The following is an 8165-nucleotide window of genomic DNA, read 5'->3' as shown; positions in this document are numbered from 1 at the left end:
AATTGAAAATAGTTAAGAATGTATATAAATCATGATTATATATGAATTGATAATAATGTTTTTCTAAGCCATTAGTTATTTATTTATTTATTTTAATCCTCATGTATGAAATGATATAATCTATAGAGATATGATTAGGACCCATTTTTGTATTCCTATTTATTCCTATGTGTTATTGATAAAGAATTAGTTGTCCTTAATTGAGATTAATTCAGAATGCATCAATTATGTTTCCATAAGTCATTCTGTATTTCTGAACTTGTGTAGGGTTTATGTAAGTGAGGGTCATATTGTTGAGGGTTCGGCTTTTTTGGTTGGGGTTAGATGTTATAAAATCAAATGTGTGGGGTTAGAAGGGTTAGGGGTTAGGGTTAGGTATAGTGGTGAAGTACTCAGAGTCTCTCCCTATGTTGACCAACGACAACATAGTTTGGGTAGAGAGACAGAGGAATGCACGGGCCGCCGCAAGTTAGTCCCCATCTCACCTCCCACTTGCTAGCATGACCGGTGATAGAGGAGAGAAGAACAGGTGGAGGAAGAGGAAGAGTTGGTTGAGAGGGGGAACGCCTTTAGCGAACCAGCTATGCCTAATGGCAGGACAAATCCACACCACAGTAGAGTGTGTAATGGCTCAATAAATACTGCCTGAAATATCTACAAAAAATGCTGACTAGGGCGTGTCCAGCGTCAGGTCAGAGAAAGAAAAGAAGGAGGGGTGAGGATTAGACGTGAAGGGGGGAGGTTGAGGTTAGGATAACCGACTGGTGTGGCCATATGAACAACCAAGCAGACCGGCAAAACACAGAAAGAAATCACAGGAAGGTCAAAGGGGAAGACAGCATTAGGGACAGTTGCAGTCTGCAAAAGAAAAGTCATTAGATATTACTGATTGCAAAGTGAGCAGAAACAGTGCTTGAGGAATCATCATGACAGTATGCGGCACAAGTGGAAGCATCCCCACGACGCCGATGACCACCGCCCGTCCCCTGAAGGGAACAGGAAGAGCCCCCAGACATCACGACAGACGCATCCACCTGTTGTCTGAATTTAAGGGAACGTGGGTCAACATGTCGTCCCGCGATGCCCCAAGGGCGAAAAACCTGGTAGGAATTTCGATTGATGATGTGCAAAGTCAGTGCTCACAGGAAATATATTAGTATATCTTTGAGAGTTTTGCCTAATTAAACGTTGTAGCTTGCTAAGTGAGTGGATGACAGTGGCAGAGATGTCATCGTCTGAATCATAACAGCAGTCCTCTCCATGTGGTCCGCACCAGTGGAGACTGACTGCTGCAGTGGAAGTCTCCCCTGTCACTACATCCTCCCTCCCCATGTGGTCCGCACCAGTGGAGAGCGAAAGCTACAGTGGGAGGAGCCTGTAAGGCACAAGTGGAGTCCTCTGAACAGCGCAGGAGATCACGGCAAGTCATCCGCAACAAGCTGCCACCAGCCGACCAGGCCCCCCTGTTAAACCTGAATCCCCCCCGTCGGCAAAGACACCGGGGGAGCACACGGCCACACCAGAAGGTGCAGCAGCATGCGTCCGGCGTGCAGAGCCCCAGGAGGGAATGTGGTGGGGTGCAAGGAAGAGCCCGATGACAACCGAAGGGAGCAGGAGTGCTCCCCCGACACCATGACAGACATGTCCACCTGCTGTCTGAATTTAAGGGAACGTGGGCCAGTATGTCGTCCCGCGATGCCCCAGATGCGAAAAACCATGAGGGAATTTCGAGTGATGACCATGCCAAGTCTGTGCTCACTGGGACACATCCTCAGTTGTGTGCCTTAGGATCATCGAGTGTTTCGACCCGTTACCACAAGACACTCTCCCCCAAGGAAGGTCCAGCCAAAGATGTACGGTCTTTGGTGTGTGTCCCTCCTATGCTGCTCTACACTGGCCACTTGTATTTTAAAGGCTTGTGTTTTTAGAGAAATAGATTCTAAAAAATAATGTTGAGCGCCTATTTTGAGACAGTTACAATAAACTAAAGCCTTAATTTGGGGGGGCTCCCAAATGCAACCAGCCAAGCTTCATTGTTACTCACCCAGAATGTCCTGTAGCATCCCCTTAAAAAGCACACAACACAGATGCTGCTGAGCAGGCAGGACCAGAGAGCCAGCTCCATCCCAGCCCCAAAGTCCACCCCTGCAATGTCCAGGAGAAAGCCCGCCAGAGCAGAGCCCTCCCGGCCACCACAGAGGTCCGGAGGACCAAGGCCAGCAGAGACTCGCTCTGCCTCCTTGATCCCCAATGGACTCAGGGCCAAGAAAAAAGCCAACTCAATGTGTTCCATACACCGCACAACAACAAAGAGTGGAAAAAGGAAAAAAAATAAAAATTTAAAATGAAAAAAGGTATAAAAAGTCCATATAAAAAAGAAGTCCAATAGAAGAAATGAATAAAGAAATCATATTCAGGGTAAAGTCATTCAACTGAATTTGCTTTTTTGTTTTGCAATGGCCAAAGCTGGCCAAGTCACTGAAGCTGCTACGCTTTTCCCTTAGGGTGCAGCGCTGTGCAAGTGACAGCCACTCCCCCTGTGTGTGAAGGGGTGAAAGGCACTCTGGGTAAACAACAAGAAAAGGAGGGGGAAGGGGAGAGAGAGAGGAGGAGGGGGATAAGCCTGCTCCACTAGTCTGAATGAGGCAGTGCAAAGCCTTATGGGTTAAACACGCCCCCTGACTGTGAATGTGGGTAAAAATGCTCTTTTCTAACAGTAATACACTGGTATATATAAAAAATTCTATGTAAACTAACTCTGTTATGGTGTGTCTTTGTCAAATACCAAAAAACTACTTCTTAATCTTTTTATGGTCCATTGCACCGTGAGGGAGGTGGCTGGACAGCCCAGTAGTATGCTGGGGCAAAACACACAGAGGATCATGCCCTCAACGCCAGGCTGTGGCCACAAGAGGGCGCCATCTGGTGAAAAGTAAACTGTCAAAACAAAGGAAGCCCTAAAAGAGCTGCCATATATGCCTACAGTTATACCTACACTCACAGGAAGAACTGGTGTCAGGCTGTGGCCACAGGAGGGCGCCATCTGTGAAAAGTAAACTGTCAAAATAAAAGACGCCCTAAAAGAGCTGCCATATATCAGTACATCTATACCCACACTCACAGTCAGAACCAGTGTCACGCTGTGGCCACAAGGGGGCGTCAGCAGTGAAAATTGACAAATTTAGACAATTCAATTGTGGACAATACTCTACAATTTCCTATCCCCTGCTTGGGGGCTGATGCAGGTAAATGGTCATAGAGTAGGGTTAGGCACAGGGAAGGAAGTGGTTAAGGTCAGGGCTCAGGAACAGGGCTGGGCATATACTAGAAAAGAAAATGACAGAAAAGATAGGTGGTTGGGATTAGGCATTAGGGTTGGGATTAGGGATTAGGGTTGGGATTAGGCATTGCAGAGAAAAAAAATATATAGAGGAAAGAAAACTGAATAGGAGCGGTTAGTATGGGGATTTCACGGCCCCTGCCAGGCACATGATGAGAGCACAGAAGTCCAGTGAACAAGGGGGGGTTATTTGGCTTGTACCGCGGCATTAAGTAGTGTCTTCCAAGGGGTGATAGGCTGCAGGGGGAGCAGCTTCATGGTGACATGGATTGCAGCTGATGCATGACCGTAGTGGAACAAGCCCTAGCACTCAGCCGATATCAGTGGGCTTCTTCATTAAGCCTCAGGTTCTGAAACGGGGGAGCAGCTGTTGACTTGTCCTTCCAGTAAGTCATGTTAGGGGGCAAGTATGTGGAACGCACGGTGGCTGCAGTGGGCACTGCAGATGGGAGAGAGAGAGAGGAGAGAGGAGATCCTTTTGACGTGTACGAGTGGACGTAGGTGACGACGAGGGCGCGCATCCATGTGGGTGGGGGGGTTCCTGTCAGGACAGACATGAGAAACAGTTGACAAGTATAGGGAGTTGAGATCCTTTTTTGGCATGCACGCAGGCGCAAAGATGAAGAGGGAGTGCATCCAGGTGTGAGGAGTATAGGGAGTGAGGCTCCATTTTGGGCTTGCATGAGGAGACGCGGGGGAATGAAGAGGGAGTGCAGCCAGATGTGTGTGGGTTAGGGTCCCGTGCAGGAGGCTCATGAGAAAAGTTGTTAATTATAGGGAGAGGATATCCTTTTGGGCATGTACGCAGGCGCGAAGATGAAGAGGGAGTGCATCCAGGTGTGAGGAGTACAGGGAGTGAGGATCCATTTGGGCACGTACGCAGGCGCGAAGATGAAGAGGGAGTGTTTCCAGGTGTATGGCATCCTGTGAGGAGGCACATGAGGAGAAAGGGCAAATCCAGAAAGGGGCGTTGGTGGGCGTTGCCATAGGCATCATGTTTGTGCTTTACAAGGGCAAATAGGCAGCGGGGGGAGCACCTTTGTGCTGATCTGGGCTGCAGGTAATGCGTGATAGAAGAGTAACAAGTCGAGTGCTCCTCCCATATCAGTGGACTTGTCTGGGAAGCCTCAGGGGCTGATAGAGGGAGCTTCTGTTGACTTGTCACTGTGGTAACCATGTGAGGGGGTGATTAAGTGCAGAAGGTGCTGCAGATGGGTGAGGCGAGATGCTTTTGGGCGTGCAATGAGGAGACGTGGGGGATGAAAAGGGACTGTATCCAGATGTGGGGGGTTAGGGTCCCGTGCAGGAGGCACATGAGAAGAGTTGGCCGGTATAGGGAGTGGAGATCCTTTTGGGCCTCCACGCCGGCATGAAGATGAAGAGGGAGTGGTTCCAGTTGAATGGCAGCCTGTGAGGAGGCACATGAGGAGAAACGGGCAAATCCAGAAGGGGGCATTGGTGGGCGTGCCATAGGCATCAGGTTTGAGCTGTACAAGGGCAAATAGGCAGGGGGGGGAAAAGCACCTTTGTGCTGATCTGGCTGCAGGTGATGCGTGATGGTAGGGAAACAAGTCGAGTGCTCCTCCCATATCAGTGGACTTGCCTGGGAAGCCTCACGGGCTGATAGAGGGAGCTTCTGTTGACTTGTCACTGTGGTAACCATGTGAGGGGGCGATTAAGTGCAGAAGGTGCTGCAGATGGGGAGAGGCGATATCCTGTTGGGCGTGCATGAGGAGACATGGGGATAAAGAGGGAGCGCATCCATGTGTGTGGGTGGGTTCCTGTCAGGACTCCCATGAGAAGGGTGGACAAGTATAGGGAGTGGAGATCCTTTTGGGCACATACGCAGGCGCGAAGATGAAGAGGGAGTGCATCCAGGTGTGAGGAGCACAGGGGAGTGGAGATCCTTTTGGGCATGCACGCAGGCGCGAAGATGAAGAGGAGTGTTTCCATGTGTATGGCATCCTGTGAGGAGGCACATGAGGAGAATGGGCAAGGCAAGAGCATGGGGCATGGTGTGGGCGAGTACGTAGGCATGACGCTTTTCCTTTTAAGGGATGAGAGGCTGCTAACATGGGCTACAGGTGATGCATGACTGTAGAAAAACAAGTCGAGTGCGCCGCCTATATCAGGGGGCTTGCTTGGGAAGCCTCAGGGGCTGATAAAGGGAGCCTCAGCTGTCGTGTCTCTGCTGTACCCATGTGAGGGGGGCGAGTAAGTGTCTTGTAGTGCAGAGTGAGCAGCAGAGGGGAGAGGCGACATCCTTTTGAGTGGTCCTGACGAGACATGAGTGATGAGGAGGGATCGCTTGCATGGTCGGTGCTCTGGTGTGCCCTGGCAGGGAGCAGTTAAGAGGAAGTTTGGTGGCTAGGGTTAGTAACCTGACAGGAGCTGGCCCAGTAAAAAAAGTTTCCTGGTGGAGGAGGTAGTTAAATAAAAACTTCCAGGCTAGGCCCCATGGAAGGAGAAAAGTAATAGTCTATTTAACAAAATATTTGTATTAGTATTGTTGAAATATAAACAAATAATTGTTGCAATGAAATGCAGCGAGAGATAATCTTCAAGACAATTATAGTCTGGCAGCCTGATTACAGTAGCCTACAGACTGTGACCTCAGAGGTGTACTTTGTATTCATAGAATTTGCATGTTCTGGATAGAATTACCACCAGCCCATGTAGATGTCAGACTACTCCTGATCACACTACAGTTGCCGTGTAATCAAGAGAATAAGATTTTACAAAAAGGGAGAAAATGTTCCTGCCGCCACATATTTAGAGTTATGACAAAACAATTGCAGTCTGGTAGCCTGATATACAGGAACCCCCAGACTGTGACATCACAGCATATTGTGTAACATAGATTTGTCATGTCTGGATCGAATTACCACCAGCCCATGTAGAGGTCAGACTAGTATTGATCACACTACATTTGCCGTGTGATCGAGATGATTGGGGTTTGCAAAGAGGGAGAAAACGGTCATGCCGCAACATATTGGGTTTGAATGAGAGGAGCTGGTCCGAGCACTGGCTAGGGTTAGGTATAGTGGTGAAGTACTCAGAGTCTCTCCCTATGTTGACCAACGACAACATAGTTTGGGGTAGAGAGACAGAGGAATGCACGGGCCGCCGCAAGTTAGTCCCCATCTCACCTCCCACTTGCTAGCTGACCGGTGATAGAGGAGAGAAGAACAGGTGGAGGAAGAGGAAGAGTTGGTTGAGAGGGGGACGCCTTTAGCGAACCAGCTATGCCTAATGGCAGGACAAATCCACACCACAGTCGAGTGTGTAATGGCTCAATAAATACTGCCTGAAATATCTAGAAAAAATGCTGACTAGGGCGTGTCCAGCGTCAGGTCAGAGAAAGAAAAGAAGGAGGGGTTAGGATTAGACGTGAAGGGGGGAGAGGTTTGAGGTTAGGATAACCGACTGGTGTGGCCATATGAACAACCAAGCAGACCGGCAAAACACAGAAAGAAATCACAGGAAGGTCAAAGGGGAAGACAGCATTAGGGGACAGTTGCAGTCTGCAAAAGAAAAGTCATTAGATATTACTTGATTTGCAAAGTGAGCAGAGACAGTGCTTGAGGAATCATCATGACAGTATGCGGCACAAGTGGAAGCATCCCACGACGCCGATGACCACCGCCCGTCCCCCTGAAGGGAACAGGAGAGCCCCCAGACATCACGACAGACGCATCCACCTGTTGTCTGAATTTAAGGGAACGTGGGTCAACATGTCGTCCCGCGATGCCCCAAGGGCGAAAAAACCTGGTAGGAATTTCGATTGATGATGTGCAAAGTCAGTGCTCACAGGAAATATATTAGTATTTCTTTTAGAGTTTTGCCTAATTAAACGTTGTAGCTTGCTAAGTGAGTGGGAGACAGTGGCAGAGATGTCATCGGTCTGAATCATAACAGCAGTCCTCTCCATGTGGTCCGCACCAGTGGAGACTGACTGCTGCAGTGGAAGTCTCCCCTGTCACTACATCCTCCCTCCCCATGTGGTCCGCACCAGTGGAGAGCGAAAAGCTACAGTGGGAGGAGCCTTGTAAGGCACAAGTGGAGTCCTCTGAACAGCGCAGGAGATCACTGCAAGTCATCCGCAACAAGCTGCCACCAGCCGACCAGGCCCCCCTGTTTAACCTGAATCCCCCCCGTCGGCAAAGACACCGGGGGAGCACACGGCCACACCAGAAGGTTGCAGCAGCATGCGTCCGGCGTGCATAGCCCCAGGAGGGAATGTGGTGGGGTGCAAGGAAGAGCCCCGATGACAACCGAAGGGAGCAGGAGTGCTCCCCCGACACCATGACAGACATGTCCACCCTGCTGTCTGAATTTAAAGGGAACGTGGGCCAGTATGTCCGTCCCGCGATGCCCCAGATGCGAAAAACCATGAGGGAATTTCGAGTGATGACCTGCCAAGTCTGTGCTCACTGGGACACATCCTCAGTTGTGTGCCTTAGGATCATCGAGTGTTTCGACCCGTTACCACAAGACACTCTCCCCCAAGGAAGGTCCAGCCAAAGATGTACGGTCTTTGGTGTGTGTCCCCTCCTATGCTGCTCTACACTGGCCACTTGTATTTGAAAGGCTTGTGTTTTTAGAGAAATAGATTCTAAAAAATAATGTTGAGCGCCTATTTTGAGACAGTTACAATAAACTAAAGCCTTAATTTGGGGGGGCTCCCAAATGCAACCAGCCAAGCTTCATTGTTACTCACCCAGAATGTCCTGTAGCATCCCCTTAAAAAGCACACAACACAGATGCTTGCTGAGCAGGCAGGACCAGAGAGCCAGCTCCATCCCAGCCCCAAAGTCCACCCCTG

Source organism: Acanthopagrus latus, chromosome 4, assembly GCF_904848185.1.
Source record: "Acanthopagrus latus isolate v.2019 chromosome 4, fAcaLat1.1, whole genome shotgun sequence".
In the NCBI taxonomy this organism is placed as follows: domain Eukaryota; kingdom Metazoa; phylum Chordata; class Actinopteri; order Spariformes; family Sparidae; genus Acanthopagrus; species Acanthopagrus latus.
Note: the sequence above shows the minus strand (reverse complement) of the source record.